Consider the following 18272-nt stretch of genomic DNA (forward strand, 5'->3'; position numbering starts at 1 on the left):
TATTTCTTTGCATTGTTCACTTAAGAAGCCCTTTTTTTTTTTTTTTTATCTCTCCTTACTATTCTCTGGAACTGCATTCAGATGGGTATATCTTTTATTTCCTCCTTTGCCTTTCGTTTCACTTTTCTCGGCTATTTGTAAGGCCTCCTCAGACAGCCATTTTGCCTTGTTGCATTTCTTTATCTTGGAAATGGTTTTGGTCACCGCCTCCTGTACAACGTTATGAACCTCTGTCCATAGTTCTTCAGGCACTCTGTCTATGAGATCTAAACCCTTGAATCTATTTGTCACTTCCACTGTACAATCATAAGGGGTTTGATTTAGGTCATACCTGAATGGTCTAGTGGTTTTCCCTACTTTCTTCAATTTAAGCCTGAATTTTGCAATAAGGAGCTCATGATCTGAACCACAATCAGCTCTCGGTCTTTTTTTTGTTGATCATGTGGAGCTTTGACTGCAAAGAATATAATCAATCTGATTTTGGTATGACCATCTGATGTCCATGTGGAAAGTCACTTCTTGCGTTGTTGGAAGAGGGTGTTTGCTATGACCAGTGTATTCTCTTTGCAAAACTGTTAGCCTTTGCCCTGCTTCATTTTATACTCCAAGGCCAAACTTGCCTGTTATTCCAGGTATCTCTTTACTTCCTACTTGTGCATTCCAGTCTCCTGTGATGAAAAGGACATCTTTTGGTGTTGGTTCCAGGTGTTAGTTCTAGTTCTAGGTCTTCCTAGAACCATTCAACTTTAGTTTCTTTGGCATTAGTGGTTGGGGCATAAACTTGGATTGCTGTAATGTTGAATGGTTTGCCTTGGAAACAAACTGAGACCATTTAGTAATTTTTGAGATCGCTCCCAAGTGCTGCATTTCAGACTCTTTCGGTGACTATGAGGGTTAATACTTAAAAAAAAAAAGATTACTAGATGATATTTGGGTTTTTAGAGGATAATACCTATGTTTTTCCTTGAATTCATTAATTTAATAGTACCATGAGTAAGTTTTTCTGATATTGATCCTTTCAGAGTAAATAATATTAGGTAGTTACCTAATGTATTAAAACATAATATTAGGCAATACTTTTCTGTGCCAGGCAAGGCCATTTTCATGGATATGTGAACTGTGCAGTCATACTGGTCTCCATCCTTTGAAGAGCCCTGCATTTGGTTAATGCTCTGCTGTCAACATTTTGAAACTGCAGTAATTTTTATTTTTTAATTTTTAAAATTTTTATTATTTTTTCTGACCGCACTGGCTCTTTTTGTACATGGGCCTTCTCTAGTCGCAGCGAGCCAAGGTTACTCTTTGCAGGGCTTGGGCTTCTCACTGCAGCGGCTCCTGGTGTTGCAGAGCACGGGCTCGGTAGTTGTGGTACCTGGGCTTAGTTGACCCCCTACGTGTAGAATCTCCCTGGACCCGGGCTCGAACCCATCCATGTTCCCTACATTGGCAGGTTGACTCTCAACCATTGGACCACCAGGGAAGCCCTGTAGTAATTTTTTCCCTTAATATATGTATTTTATTGAAGTATAGTTGACTTACAGTGTTTCACATGCACAGCAAGGTGATTCAGTTATATATATACACATGTATTATTTTTGAAATTATTTTCCATTATAGGTTATTACAAGATATTGACTATAGTTCCCTATGCTATATATAGTAAACTTTTGCTGCTTGTTATATATCTTTTTAAATTAGAAATCTAGCGTTCTACTCATATTAAGTCAAACAAGTAGACTCAAAATGTCATAAATTTTTGTTAGGCAAAAATTCATGTTTTCTAAAATACATATACATATTATTTATATATGTATACAAAAGTTTTTCTACTGCATCTTGATAGAGGCTTGAGAAAGAGCACAAAAAAGATATGGAGAAATTGGAAAACATAAGCTAAATGAAATGGTAGCACTGAATATGAAATAGAAAAAGTGAAACAAACTAGATAAAAGTAAAAGATCATCATATAGTCCAGTTGTTTTTAAACATGGCTGCTCATTAGAAACATATCTGTGCTCTAGAGAAAAAGCAATACCTGGGCATTTGTATTTTTCAAAAAATTTCAAGATAATTCTGTTATGCATCTGGATTTTAAAGTGATTACAGGTTTTGCTATTAAATAGTAGTTTTGGTGATATAGGGTTCTTTTATTTTTCTTTTCACCAATCATGATACAGTGGTATTATGTGAGTAATAGTTACATAATCATAATAGTGAAAGATGTTTATCAGTTTTCACAATTGTCAGACAAAAAATAAAAAATAATTACAATTGCAAGTCACAATGGGAACATGATTAACCTAACAATATAAAATAATTACATAGAATTTGGGGGCTCAAGCAGAGTGATATGGTAAGTGGAAGTGCATACATGCACATGTTTTCATCCACCAGCCAGTCTGTGTCTTCTGGTTGGTGCATTTAATCTATTTACATTTAAGGTAATTATCCATATGTATGATCCTATTACCATTTTCTTAATTGTTTGGGATTTATTTTCTGTAGGTCTTTTCCTTCGTTTGTGTTTCCTGCCTAGAGAAGTTCCTTTAGCATTCATTGTAAAAGCTGGTTTGGTGGTGCTGAATTCTCTTGACTTTTGCTTGTCTGGAAAGTTTATTTCTCCATCATATGTGAATGAGAGTCTTGCTGGGTAGTGTGTTCTTGGTTGTAGCTTCTTCCCTTTCATTACTTTCAGTATATCATGCCATTCCCTTCTGGCTTGTAGAGTTTCTGTTGAAAAATCAGCTGATAGCCTGATGGAAGTTTCCTTGTATGTTATTTGTCATTTTTTTATTGTTGCTTTTAATATTTTATCTTTGTCTTTAATTTTTGTCAGTTTGATTACTATATGTCTTGGTGTGTTCCTCCTTGGGTTTATACTGCTTGGGATTCTCTGTGCTTCCTGGACTGGGTTGACTATTTCCTTTCCCATATTAGGGAAATTGAAAGTCGCTCAGTCATGTCCAACTCTTTGCAACGCCATGGACTGTACAGTGTGTGGAATTCTCCAGGCCAGAATACTGGAATGGGTAGCTTTTCTCTTCTCCAGGGGATCTTCCCAACCAATCTGGATTAAACCCAGATCTCACGTGTTGCAGGTGGATTCTTTATCACTTGAGCCACAAGGGAAGCCCAAGAATACTGGAGTGGGTAGCCTATCCCTTCTACGGAGGATCTTCCAGACCCAGGAATTGAACCTGGGTCTCCTGCATTGCAGGTGGATTCTTTACCAACTGATCTATCAGGGATGCCCAATTCCCATGTTAGGGAAGTTTTCAGCTATTATCTCTTCAAATGTTTTCTCAGGTCCTTTCTTCCCTTTTGGGACTCCTATAATTGAATATTGATGCATTTAATGTTGTCCCAGCAGTCTCTTAGGCTGTCTTCATTTCTTTTCATCCTATTTTCTGTATTCCGTTCTATGGCAGTGATTTCCACCATTCTGTTTTCTAGGTCATTTATCCATTCTTCTGCCTCAGTTATTCTGCTATTGATTCCTTCTAGTGTATTGTTCATCTGTTTATTTGTTCTTTAGTTCTTGTAGGTCTTTAGTAAACATCTTCTCCATTGTTATCCCAAGATCCTGAATCATCTTTACTAACAATATTCTGAGTTCTTTTTCTGGAAGGTTGCATATCTCCACTTCATTTAGTTTTTCTGTGGTTTTATCTTGTCCCTTCATCTGGGACATAACTTTGTGCTTTTCCATTGTGATTAACTTTCTGTAATATGGCTTTTGTTTTAGTTGCTGTGGGACTGTGCTTCTTCTTGCTTCTTCTGTCTGCCCTCTGATGGATGAGGCTAAGAGGCTTGTGTAAGCTTCCTGACGGGAGGGACTGGCATGGGAAAAATGTGGTCTTGCTCTGGTAGACAGGGCCTTGCTCGGTAAAGCTTTAATCCAATTATCTGCTGATGGATGGGGTTGCACTCCTTTGCTGGTAGTTGTTTGGCCTGAGGCGACCCAGCCCTGGGGTCTGTGGGCTCTGTGGTTGGGTTAATGGTGAACTCCAAGAGGGTTTATGCCAAGGGGGACCTTCCCAACCTGATGCTGCCTGTGCCTCCAACTCCGTGGTGAGCCCCTGCCAGTTCATGCCTCCACAGGAGACCCTCCAACACTCGCAGGGAGTTTTGGTTCTGTCTCCTGTGGAGTCACTGCTCCTCTCCTATGGGTCTTGTTGCATGCAAGATTTTGTTTGTGCCCTCCAAGATTGGAGTCTGCGTTTCCCCCAGTCCTGTGAAAGTCCTATAATTAAATCACACTGGCCTTCAAAGCCAGATTCCCTGGGGATCCCCAGGCTGGGAAGCCTGACATGGGGTTCAGAACCTACACAGCAGTGGGAGAACTTCTCTGGTATTATTTTCCTCCAATTTGTGGGTCACCCACTGATGGGGTATGGGATTTGATTTTATTGTGATTGTGCCCCTCCTACCATCTGGCTGCAGCGTCTTCCTTGTCTTTGGACGTGTGGTATCTGTTTTTGGTGGGTTCTAGTACCCTCCAGTCAGTGGTGGTTCAACAGCTAGTTGCAATTTCCTCCTGTAGTAATTTTTAAACAAGGAGTTCCCTTGTTTTTATTTTGCACTGGTCCTGCAAATTATGTAGCCAGTCCTGGTACCAAGCAATATATTTAGTAAGGAGAGTATATAATTTAATAGATATTTTTTAAAGATTCTTTAGGTTTCCACATGCAAAATAGAGTTTTGTGAAAGAGTGAAAAGGGAAGTGAAAGAGGAAGTGAAAAGTGAAAGAGGAAGTGAAAAGTGAAAGAGGAAGTAAGAAGACCAGAGGGGAAGTTCACAGTATTTAAGGTGGTAGCAGTAAAGGGGAAAGTAATCAATAGATTCAAAGTATAGTTTGGAGGTAGTAAGCATTGACATGAACTGGTAATGAATTAAATGTAGGAATATAGAGAAAGATGTTAAGAATGACCTGAGAATTTATTTTTTATTTTTTTTACTCTGGCTGCATGTGTCTTCCTTGAGCCCTGAGGGCTCTCTTTAGTTGTGGCCAGTGTGAGTTGCCTGTTGGCATGTGGGATTTTAGTTCCTGGGCCAGGGATTTCTCAACCATTGTACCACCAGGGAAGTCCCAAGAATGACCTGAGAATTTATTTTTTGGGGGGGCACATTTGCTTTTTCTTTCCCTGTTCTGTGCCCCACCCCCACCCCCCTGTAAACCTAAGGAAGCAGGTTCTGAGAAGACAGCACAGTGGCCTTGGCCTCCCTGGATCCAAGGGCCACATGTGTGTCCCAAAGGAAAGTGTGCAGGAGAGGTGGACCAGGGCACTGGGTGGGTGGCAGGTCCTCCTAGCAGCAGCAGGAGGACCAACACATGGCCATTTGTGTGGGCGTGCTGGACTAGTTCAACCGCAGTGTTCTACGGGCAGCCGGTCAGCAAAATCCACATCTTCCACCTCGGACAGCTTGATGAAGGCATGGTTCATGAGCATCTTCAGGTCTGCTAGCTCGGTTGGGTTCTTAATCAGGCATTTGTTTACAAATTCCTGGAAGTCCTGGGTGAACATGCCCATTGGGCAGCTTGGGAGAAGGCTCATTCATGATGTAGTCCAGCTGCTCAAAGATCGCCAGCCATGGCTGGCTGGCTGGCTGGCTGTCCATCCTGTGACTGCTGATGGGGCTTCCAGGGTGACCTGAGAATTTCTGACTAGATTGGAAATGGCCCTTATTAGATGAGGAAAGTTGGAGAGAGAACACCTTTTGAGGTTGTGGTTAAGAGTTGGGTTTGACACTATGCTAAGTGAAAGAAGCCAGATACATAGGCTGTGCATTTGTTTTTTTATTGCCAGTATAGTTGATTTGCAGTGTTGTGTTCATTTCTGTGTACAGCAGAATGACTCAGTTATACACATATACATTCTTTTTTGTATTCTTTTCTATTATGGTTTGTCTCAGGAGATTGTGTATAGTTCCCTGTGCTGTACACATAGGACCTTATTGTTTATCCATTCTAAGTGTAATAGTTTGCATCTACCAACCCCAAACTCCATATGGTCCCTATTCCTCCTCCCTCCCGCTTGGCAACCACTAGTCTGCTCTCTATGTCCGCAAGTCTGTTTCTGCTTTGTAGATAAGTTCATTCATGTCATATTTTTTATTTGTTTTTATTTGATATGCGAGATCTTAGTTCCCCAATCAGGGATCGAACTCATGTCCCTTGCATTGGGAGTGCAGAGTCTTAACCACTGTACCACCAGGAAAGTCCCATTTGTGCTGCATTGTAGATTCCACAGATAAGTGACATCATAAGGTATTTATCTTTCTCTGACTTACTTCAATTATTATGAAAATTTCTAGTTGCATCCCTGTTGCTGCAGATGACATTATTGTGTTCTTTTTCATGGCTGAGTAATATTCCATCGTGTATATGCACCACATCTTCTTTATCTGTTCTTCTGTCTATGGACATGAAGGTTGTTTCCATGTCTTGACTCTTGTGACTAGTGCTGCTGTGTCTTTTTGAATTAGTTTTGTCTGAATATATGCCCAGGAGTGGAATTGCTGGGTCATGATGGTCATAGTTTTAATTTTCTGAGAAACCTCTTGACTGTTTTCCATAGTGGCTGCACCAACTTACGTTCCTGCCAACAGTGTAGGAGGGTGTCCTTTTCTCCAAACCCAACATATGTTATTTGTAGACTTTAAAAAAATATTTTAATTTATTTATGGCTTCTCTGGGTGGTCTTTCCGGTGTGTGGGCTGCCTGTTGTGATGGCTTCTCTTGTTGCAGAGCACTGGCTCAGTCATTGCAGTGCTTGGGCTTAGTTGCTCCTTGGTTTGTGGGATCTCCCTGACCAGAGGTTGAACCCGTGTGTCCTGCATTGCCAGGGGAATTCTTAACCACTGGACCACTAGGGAAGTCCTGTAGACTTTTTAATGATGGTCATTTTGACATGTGTGAGTTGGTATTTCATCTATAATTCCTTTTTTGTGTGTGAAATTTCTAGAGAAAGCAAAACTACTTAGTAAGTAGATCAGTGGCTGTCTGAAGCTTTGGATGGGAACAAGAATTGACTGCAGACAGGCATAAAGGATTTTGGGGGTTGACGGCAGTATTCTAAAACTGGATTGCCGTATTGGTTTTGTAACTATATAAAATTGCTAAAATCACTGATCGTCCATGTGAGCTCTATGATAAGTACAGAGTTGTTAAAAGATTAACATAAAAGACTGAGAGGACTTCCCTGGTAGTCCAGTGGTTAAGACTTTGCACTTCCAATGCAGGGGGTGTGGGTTCCATCCCTGGTGAGGGAACTAAGATCCCACATGCTGCATTGTGTGGCCAAAAAATAAATATTAATAAAGATAGAATAGAATAGAATTTGTAATCCTTATTCTTAAAAAAGAAAATATTGATATAGCTATGATTATGTCAGGGAGTACTATTGTTATTCCTATTTTATAGATAAATAAAAATTAAAAATAAAAGCTTCAGGACTTCCCTGGTGGCTCAGGGGTAAAAAATCTACCTCCTAGTGGAGAAGACACGGGGTTGGATCCCTGATCTGGGAGGATCCCATGTGCCACGGAGCAACTAAGCCCATGCACCACAACTATTGCTCCTGTGCTCCAGAGCTGGGGAGCCACAACTACTGAAGCTTGCATGCCCTGGAGCCTGTGCTGTGCAACAGGAGAGGCCACCCCGATGACAAGGCCTCACATGCAACTCGAGAGCAGCCCCCTCTTGCCACAACTAGAGTAAAAACCTGTGCAGCAACAAATACCCAGCACAGCCAAAAATACACAAATAAAATTTAAAAAATAAAGGCTTCATGGTTATAGAGCTACTAAGTATAATATGCAGTATTGGAACTTGAGTCTTTGACACTAAGGCATACTCTTGACCACTGTAATATATTCACTTTCTATTTTAAAATTGTTTGCTGCATCTTGTTGATCAGAGGCTCTCTTGGAATCACAAAACAGACAGGAAAAAAAGATAGAGACTGGAAAATTCTATTGATCCTATACACTAGTACTTCCATTTTCACTGGATGTAGGTGACAGCAAGTTTTTTGTCCAATGTGAGTTATATTACCACACCTTACTTGGCTCTTTGGCAAACTGTTTTCTCTTTCAAATCATTAAGTTAAAGAGTTTAATTAGGGCCACTGGTAACTTAAAACGCAGAGACTGTATCTTCCAAAAATGTTCTCTCCTAGGGAAAATGGATACACACAAATGAATATATATAATCTTTACTGCTTTTTATGATTACTGTACCATTAGCATTAAGATTGCTATATTGATTAGCATTAAGTATGGGGAGATATTGGTCAAAGGGTAAAATTTTTAGTTATAAAATGAATAATTTGTGGAATCTGATGTACAACATGGTAACTATAGTTAATATTGTAATGTGACTTGAAATTTGTTAAGAGTAAATCTTAAGTGTTCTTACCACACTCATTAAAAAATGGTAACTAGATGAGGTGGTGGATGTGTTAACTATATTGTGTTGATCATCTCACAATATGTATATTAAATCATGTTGTACTCCTTTTAAATTCATATAATTTTATCAATTATACTTCCCTAAAGCTAGAAAAAAGGAAGCATTAAGTGCCTACTGTGCTAGTCACTGAGGAGGCAAGTGATAATCAAAACAGGCATGGTCTCTGCCTTCTTGCAGCTTTATTTAGTCGCTTCTTAGTGGGAGAAGCAGGCATTATGCTTAAGCACTATAAAATTATAAAATTTTAAATTGTGCTAGGTTCAACAAAGGAAAATAAAAGGTTCTCTGAGGGAGCATAACAAAGGTTCCTGATTTTAACTAGGGTTGAAGAGAAGACCTCTATTAGGAAATTACATTTAAACTGAGACCTAAAGATCAGTAGAAATAAGCAAAGGGAAGGAAAGGAAAAAAAAAACTTTCCTGGTAGAGGAGCAGCCTGCTTGGAGAGCTTCATTGATGACCACACAGCAGCGTAACAGAATATCCAGAGCAGGGGAAAGCTTGAGAACTTGGATACTATGCAAAAGATTTGGTGTTTTATTTCAAGAGTAGTAAGATGCTCCTGAGGAGCTGTGAGCTGGAGAATCTTCTGATCCAATTAAAATTTTAAGAACATCTCTCTGGCTACTGTGAACAGTAGATCCAAGGAAGGTTCAGTTCAGTCGCTCAGTTGTGTCTGGCTCTTTGTGACCCCATGGACTGCAGTACACCAGGCCTCCCTGTCCATCACCAACTCCCGGAGTTTACTCAAACTCATGTCCATTGAGTCCATTGAGTCTCCTCCTGCCTTCAATCTTTCCCAGCATCAGGGTCTTTTCAAATGAGTCAGGTCTTCGCATCAGGTGGCCAAAGTATTGGAGTTTCATCTTCAACATCAGTCCTTCCAATGAATATTCAGGACTGATTTCCTTTAGGATAGACTGGTTGGAGAAGGGAGTGGCAAACCACTTCAGTATTCTTGCCTTGAGAACCCCATGAACAGTATGAAAAGGAGGGTTCTGCTGGCTAATGAAGAGGTCTTAGGAAAACTATGGGATTTATTGTTAAAGGGAAAACTATTTCAGCTTTTAAAAGCTAGTTTTTGAAAACCAGAATGTCAGTTAATTCGTGAAAGGGGGAAAATGTTTGATAAATCAGTACATCTGAAAAACCCACTAGATCAGTGCTTCTCAAACTTTAATGTACATTCATATCACCCTGGCATTTTGTTAAAATGCAGTTCTGATTCAGTAGGTCTGGAGTGGGAACATTTCTAACAAGCTCCCATGTGACGTCCATGCTCTTGGTCTTTGGCTCACACTTTCAGTAGCAAGTGACTGGGCTACTGTGTATGTTCTAAATTCTATATTATAATTGTCTAATACCTATCAGCATTCTTAGTTGTTTGGACAATTGTCAATTTTGAGTATTTAAAAACTGGAGGTTTTAAAAGATAAAGTATTGACATAGGTCAAATATAGCTTTTCATCTCTTCTATAAATACCCTATATATACTTACTTCCTATATACTTATTTAACCTGTCTTTCTGCTGCTTGGCCTCAGGTTTCAGTTAAACTTCAGAAAGGACTATATGCAATTAATGTGTACAGAAATAGTATGTGATTCTTTACGTCTAGTATTTAATGGGAGATGTATATCACTGACTTACTCTGATGCCAGAATTTTATCTGCCTTATTGATTTAATAAGATAGGAACACAGGAACCCTTAGAGGGTAGTTTGTTTTCAAAGGATGTATGACTGGGTTCTAACTTATAGTTGACTCTTATTCATTATCCTAGTCATTACTGTTTTGTTTGAGTACAATCTTAAATGCAGAAAAATTCAGACTCTTTATTCCCTGGCTAAAGGTTTTGTATTTTGGATATCCCAATCATTTTATAAAGATCCCAGGTGGTAAATAAAACCTGATCATTTTTCTTTTTCTTTTTTTGGGCAGGGAGGGGGGAATGAAGAGGGGGATATTATCCTTTATTAGGAATGCAAAGTCTCTTTGTGGCATGCCTCATGATCTTGAGAAACAGATTGATTAAGTAAAGGGAAACTTTAGAAATTATGCTTTCTGATTGAGATTATGCTTGTTGGGACAAATAGGATAGAAAAATTTCACATTGCTCCCTCATTGTTAAGAAATAAGAACTAAGCAATAACATTCAATTTAAAAAGATATCTGAATTATATTTTTAGATTTCACAAAACAAAGTAAAACCAAACAGTGGTAGCTCCTGTAGATTTTTCTCTACTGGGGAAGTGACCAGAATGCTACAGTCGCGTTTGTTAAGAAAGAAAACTATAATTGTTATTAACACCTCAAAAAAAAAAAAAAAAAAGCGACACGCCTCTCTACTAGTAGAGTCCAGCTAGGTGAGTTTTACCTAGTCCTCCAGTAAACCAGGTAACGTTATGCCGTTTTTTGGTTTGGTTTGAACCCCCTTCTTGGGATTAAAGATAGCTGTTAAAATGTTTAACAGACTTTAGTTCGGCTTTTAGACTTGCAGGAAGGCCAGCTTCATCACCCTGTAGTTGGCTTTCCAGCTAAGGTGGGTTTCGGATGTACAGCTTCTGCCAAGGAGCTCTGGCTGTAAACTCTGGAAGGAAGCCAAAGGAAAGAAGTTCCCGGCGCTAGTGCTTGTCCCGCTCAGAGTCCGGCGCTGGCGCATTTTTCGTGCAGTTATTGGCTGGGACTCTGAGTGCCGCTGTCGGCCAATGGAGACGCTGGAGATCTGGCCCCGGCCCGTCCCCTCTCGGCGCCGCGGGATGAGGCCGAGACTGAACAGCCGGCGAGCAAATCAGCGGCATCCAGAAAGCCATGTCCGACTCGGAGCCCAGCGCCCGAGCGCTAACCCGCTGAAAGTTTCTCGGGAAAGAAGCTGGGACGATCTGGACCCTGCTAAGAGGAACTGTCTTTGAGTGAAATGGTCCCAGAGGCCTGGAGGGGAGGACTGGTAAGCACCGGGAGAGTGGTGGGAGTTTTGCTGCTTCTGGGTGCCTTGCACAAGGCTTCCGCCGCCGTCATTCGCTATGAGATCCTGGAGGAAAGAGAGAAAGGTTTCGTGGTGGGCAACGTGGTCAGGGACCTTGACTTGGATCTCGGCAGCCTGTCAGCCCGCAGGCTCCAGGTGGTGTCCGGAGCTAGCCGAAGATTCTTTGAGGTGAACTGGGAGACCGGAGAGATGTTCGTGAACGACCGCCTGGATAGAGAGGAGCTGTGTGGGACCCTGCCCTCCTGTACCATAACTCTGGAGTTGGTAGTGGAGAGGCCGCTAGAGCTGTTCAGCGCGGAAGTGGTGATCCAAGACATCAACGACAACAATCCCTTTTTTCCTACTCGGGAAATGAAATTGGAGATTAGCGAGGCCGTGGCACCGGGAACGCGCTTTCCGCTCGAGAGCGCGCATGATCCCGATGTGGGAAGCAACTCTTTACAAACCTACGAGCTGAGCCGAAACCAGTACTTTGCGCTTCGAGTGCAGACGCGGGAAGACAGCACTAAGTACGCGGAGCTGGTCCTGGAGCGCGCCCTGGACCGGGAGCGAGAACCGGATCTCCAGCTGCTGCTGACGGCGTTGGACGGAGGAACTCCGGCTCGCTCCGCCAGCCTTCCTATTCGAATCGTTGTGCTGGACGCGAATGACAATGCGCCCACCTTCAACCAGTCCTTGTACCGGGCGCGTGTCCTGGAGGATGCACCCCCCGGCACTCTCGTGGTGCAAGTCCGTGCAACGGATCTGGATGAAGGCCCCAACGGCGAAATCATTTACTCCTTCGGCAGCCACAACCGCGCTGGCGTGCGGGAACTTTTCTCCTTGGACCTTGTTACCGGGGTGCTGACAGTCAAGGGTCGACTGGACTTCGAAGACGCCAAGCTCCATGAGATTTATATACAGGCCAAAGACAAGGGCGCCAATCCCGAAGGAGCACACTGTAAAGTTTTGGTAGAGGTTGTGGACGTGAATGACAACGCCCCGGAGATCACAGTTACCTCCGTGTACAGCCCAGTCCCCGAGGACGCTCCTCTCGGAACTGTCATTGCTTTGCTCAGTGTGACCGATCTGGATGCTGGGGAGAACGGGCTGGTGACGTGCGAGATTCCGCCAGGTCTCCCTTTTAGCCTTACATCTTCTCTCAAGAATTACTTCACTTTGAAAACCAGCGCAGCCCTGGATCGGGAGACCGTGCCAGAATACAACCTCAGCATCACGGCTCGAGATGCGGGAACCCCTTCCCTCTCAGCCCTCACGACAGTGCGGGTGCAAGTGTCTGACATCAACGACAACCCTCCACAATCTTCCCAGTCCTCCTACAATGTTTACGTTGAGGAAAATAATCTGCCTGGTGTTCCAATACTAAACCTAAGCGTCTGGGACCCCGACGCCCCGCAGAATGCTCGTCTTTCCTTCTTTCTTTTAGAGCAAGGAGCTGAAATAGGCCTAGTGAGTCGCTATTTTACGATAAATCGTGACAGTGGCGTCGTGTCATCCTTAGTGCCCCTGGACCATGAGGATCGGCGTGAGTTCGAGTTAACAGCTCACATCAGCGATGGGGGCACTCCTGTCCTGGCTACCAACATCAGTGTGAATGTATTTGTCACTGATCGCAATGACAATGCCCCCCAGGTCCTATACCCCCGGCCTGGCCAGAGCTCGGTGGAGATGCTGCCTCGAAGTACTGCTGCTGGCTACCTGGTCACACGGGTGGTGGGCTGGGACCCAGATGCAGGGCACAACGCCTGGCTCTCCTACAGCCTCTTGGGAGCCCCCAACCAGAGCCTTTTTGCTGTGGGACTTCACACGGGTCAAATCACCACTGCCCGCCCAGTCCAGGATACAGATTCGCCCAGGCAGACCCTCACGGTATTGATCAGAGACAATGGGGAGCCATCGCTGTCCACTACTGCGACCCTGACTGTGTCAGTGACTGAGGAATCTCCTGAAGCCCTGGCTGAGTTCCCCGCTGGCTCTGCCCCCAGGGAGCAGAATAAAAATCTCACCTTTTATCTACTTCTCTCGCTAATCCTGGTCTCCGTGGGGTTCGCAGTCACAGTGTTAGGAGTGATCATATTCAAAGTTTACAAATGGAAGCAGTCCAGGGACCTGTACCGAGCCCCGGTGAGCTCCCTGTACCGAACACCAGGGCCCTCTCTGCACGCGGACGCTGTGCGGGGCGGCCTCATGGCCCCACACCTTTACCATCAGGTGTACCTCACCACGGACTCGAGACGCAGTGACCCACTGCTGAGGAAACCTGGGGCCGCCAGCCCGCTGGCCAGCCGCCAGAACACTCTGCGGAGCCTCGATCCAGTGTTCTATAGGCAAGTGTTGGGTGCAGAGAGCTCCCCTCCTGGACAGGTAAGGGTTAGCAAGTCACCCTGGAATGATGTTTTCTGATTCCTGCATCGCTTTTAGGAACGTATGTAGCCATCTTCATTTTCAGTGATCAAGACGTTTTCCTAATGTTGCATCCACATTTTTACTTGGCTTTTCCCAGATCAAACGTCGTGCCTTTGGGGGAGGGAGATGGCCCAGCTAGAGTGTGGTTTGTGGTCCCACACAGTGTGGAGTTAATTCACTCATCTGTGGACACAATTCACACACTCAGCATTCACTTGGCATAGCAACTAACCAATCCTGCTAAAGGGCCATTAAGCTTTAACTCACCATCTCAGCACTCAGAGCTTAGCTTGGTATCATTTGCATTGAGTACAAGTTAATGGAAACCTCTAGCTAGTGGCAGCTGCTAGGAGTATAAAAACTACCTCATCCGTCCGTCTTTCAAATGATTGCCACATCTGCATTAAAACAAATGATTTGCTGATAATTTTCCTTTGACTACACAGATCCTCTTCCTCATTCTCAGATGGCTTTCTATGAAAGAGATAAAATTCTAGAGTCCTTTAAATTTTATTTCAAGGACACTACAGGAAGTTACATGGACATTACTTACATGTGCATTATAGAAAATTTGGAAAATATGGTAAAATATAAGAAAAAATTAAAACAAATTTTATTCCCAAATCTAAAGGTAACCACCATTCATTATAAAAGTAAAAGTAATATTTATTTTGAAAATAAATTCAGAAGGACATAAAGTACAAAATGAAGTTCTTTTTGCCCTAAGTATTAATTCCTATCCTTTCACCATTATTATGGTTATTTTTTTTTTTTTTGGTATAAATGTAGTGTGATAGGCAAATTCATACCCTGAGAAAAAAGATAAAGCTGTCATTTATTCAGGATAGCGTCCAGGCCTTTGTTTTGGAGTGCAACTTAAACACACTTCCATTTGTGGGAGAACAACTATAACTTTGTTACTAATAAGTGCATTATTGCTGTCAACCTTTGGGTCTGGCAGTTAGACATAGGAAGCTCCACCACTTACCATCCATGAGTCCATGGCCAAGTTAATCTATTTTCTAGACCCGTTTTTAGTATGTGGAAAAGAAGTAGCAAGAGTTTTATAAGATGAGTGCATGATACAATATATGCGCAGTGTTTGTTGTGTCATAGTTCCAAAAAATTCTTCAGCTACTAACCTGGAGATAGTTCAAGATGACAAAGCAGAGGCATATATGGAAAGGCTAAGGAAGGGTGAAAGCCAGAGAGAAGCAGCTGCTGCTTTTCTGGTCAGACTGGAAGACAACTGGCATTTTCCTTTGAATGATGTTCTCAAACGTGGTTGCACACCAGAATTACCTAGGGACCTTTTAAAAATCCTGAAGCCCAGGCCACATCCCAGATGGATCAAAGCAGTCTCTTGGGATGGGACACAGGCATTGGTATGTTTTGAAGGTCCTCAAGTGATTCCAGTGTGAAGACAAATTTGAAAGGCATTGCCCTAAGACATGCCTGTCCATCAATTAGCATGTTTTTGAAACGAAGTGTTAGTTTGGAGTTCGCAGAACCAGCAGCCAGCCTTGTTTTGCCAGACTGAACTTTAAAAAATTCTATAATGTTATTTCTCAACCTTAAAGTATTATGTAGAATAGCTCTAGGAAAGCACTGTAGGGAAGATGTGAGATATTTCAGTCATCTAAGGAGAAAAATCTTCCTCAACCACTACCACCTGGGCAACTATTTCTTTAAAAATTTAGAGCTCGGCAATGGGTGTGGTGTTTCTTTTAGGGGTGAAAACATTTTTCTATAATTATACTGTGGTGTTTGCATCATTTTAGTATATCTGAATATACTAAAAACTGTTGAATTGTACATTTTAAAGGGGTGAATTGTATGGTGTAATGGATAAATTATGTAGCTCAATACAACTGTTTTAAAAATCTAGAGATGGGAGAATCACATACTTGGCATTAAAAAGGTCAAGTCTAGGATATATAGGATTCGGGCTTTATATAGGATTCTCCAGTTCAAGTATTAATAATATAGATATGTTTGTTTTGGTGTCAACTTGCAAATAAAAGGGGTTGAGATCTAGAAGAGGTCTAGTTCTTGGATATTAAAGCCAGCAAAAAGGGTCAGTTGATGGCTACAGGGATGACAGACTGATAGGAAAATGATTTAAGATGTTACAGAAAGAGGTTTTTATTTCTTTCTAGACAGAGCAGAGGTGAAAGTGGGGAGACCCTAATACTGCACTGTATAGACTTTACACAAGTCTCCTAACATTTCTGAGCTTGTGTTCTCAAATATAAACTCTTCCAAAATTGTGTGAGAATGAAAAGTAATGTATATAAAATGTATACTCAATATAAAATACTCATAAAGTACAAGCATTCAATAGATACTTGTTGAACTAACAAGTGATAATAGCACTAATTCACCATGTATTGGTGAATGTACCAGACACTTTAAAAGATGAAAAGGCGCAGTCCCTGCTCCTATGGCACATGGACATGCACACACACCCACAAAAATGATAAGGGAGATCTGTATAATACGAAGCAATGGAAAAGAAACACCTCAGTCAGCCTGGGGAAATCAGGAAGAATTCATACAGTTGATGATGCTTGATCTGAGAATGAAAGTTGAGTAGTAGTTTGTCAGATAATAAAGGGGAAAGGCGAGTAGAGAGGGACCCTTGTAGGAAATTTCATGCAGAGGGATAAAGATTTTTTATTACTGTTGAACCTTAAAGTGTATATTTGTAAAACAACTTTTGCAGGAGATAAAGTGAAACAAGTAGGCAGGAGTTAAATCTTGAGTTACCTTTAGGCTATGCCAAGGATTTTTTATTTTATTCTATATCCATGATAGTCATTGCAGGATTTTGAACTGATATAAATATAATGTCAGAGTTTTTGTTTGTTTTGGAGTGATTATTCTGGTAGCCATAAATGAAATTTGTGTGTGTGTGCACTTAGTCACTCAGTCATGTTTGATTCTTTGCAACCCCAAGGACTGTAGCCCGCTAGGCTCCTCTGTCCATGGAATTGTCCAGGCAAGAATGGTGAAGTGAGTTGCCATAATGGATTGGGGATACTGGGATTGGAGACTAAAGAAGATTTTGCATGCATACTCAGTCGTGTCTGACTCTTTGCCACCCCATGGACTGTAGTCCACCAGGCTCCTCTGTCCATGGGATTTTCCAAGCAAGAATAGTGGAGTGAGTTGCCATTTCCTCTTCCAGGGGATATTCCTGGCCCAGGGATTGAACCCATGTCTCCTGCATTTGCAGGCAGATTCTTTACCACTGAGCCACCTGGGGAAGCCCCGTAATGTAACATGGGGCTTTTGTATTACATGGGGCTATTATATTACATTTAGAACATTTAGAAGGCTGTTATAGTATTTGAGAAGATTGAGAACCAGCACAGTGACAAATATAGACTGAAGGATATAACTGTAATGAAATTATCAGCACTTATTCATTGACATGATAAAGGGAAGATGGAAGAGGAATGAGTCAAGAATGATCCTCCTTATCCCTCCCCGCTGGCAGCTTGGGGGGAAGATGGTGTAATTTTACTGAGATAGTGAATCCTGGCATAAACACCTTATAAGTCAGACTGATTTACACCTGTCATTCACATGGGAAAAGGTTTAGGTGTTTGGGGCTGAAAGAACACAGAAAGCAGATACCTCCCTTTGAGACCAAAATGTTGGTTGCTGGCCTCACCATCAAAAGGGTATTCTTGAAGATCAAGGGCTTGGGAAAACACCTGGGAGGATAACCTCTGGTTTTGCTACTGGTTTTGGAAATCCCATGGTCAGAGGAGTCTGGCGGGCCATGGGGTCGCCAAGAGTCAGATATGACTTAACAACTAAACACTACCACCAACAATAATTGGCAGCCTAGGTGAGGATTCAGGTGAATTAAAAAAAAAACCTCACATGCAAATCAAGATAGATTTTTCTGTTTGTGTTCTGGTGTGTTTGTGACTCCACTTACAGTTTGCAGGTAACTACAGTGTGAATTGAACAATCTTTCTGCATTTGTGCAAGGTGGTAGCCAGGCTCCAGGGAGGGTGAGATCAAGTCTCCCTTGCCAAAAGGCCCCCTAGGGCTCGGTGAAAAACTTGCTCTTTTGAAACAGTCACAGTTGGTAATTAACAACATATCAAGCATACCATGGTGTCAAATAAAGGAGATTTGTAGGCACTGGTGCTGTCGGTAGCTGATCTCAATCATTCAAGAAAGCTATTAAATCTGTGAACATTAGCATTCTGCCAGGTAATGAGATCTGGTTCTTAGTGTCTCCCAGACAAGCTGATTCTTTACTGATTTGGAACATCTCCCTCTCCTGGCTTCTCCCCCTCTCCTTCATTCCTTCCATACTGTCCTTGAAATCAATGAATGACAATTTAGTATATCACCAGTGAGTATCTGAGTAAAAGAGGTTTGGTTTC

General features: G+C 42.1%; 1 protein-coding gene across 1 annotated transcript in view; it reads left to right on the forward strand.

The window, feature by feature from the left end:
• The window catches only part of LOC122700799 (protocadherin gamma-A2-like), a 177193-nt gene that overhangs the window by 133593 nt on the left and 25328 nt on the right, over window positions 1-18272 (forward strand). The window lies entirely within an intron of this gene.

The sequence above is a fragment of the Cervus elaphus genome, chromosome 9 (genome assembly GCF_910594005.1).
Source record: "Cervus elaphus chromosome 9, mCerEla1.1, whole genome shotgun sequence".
Classification (NCBI taxonomy): Eukaryota; Metazoa; Chordata; class Mammalia; order Artiodactyla; family Cervidae; genus Cervus; species Cervus elaphus.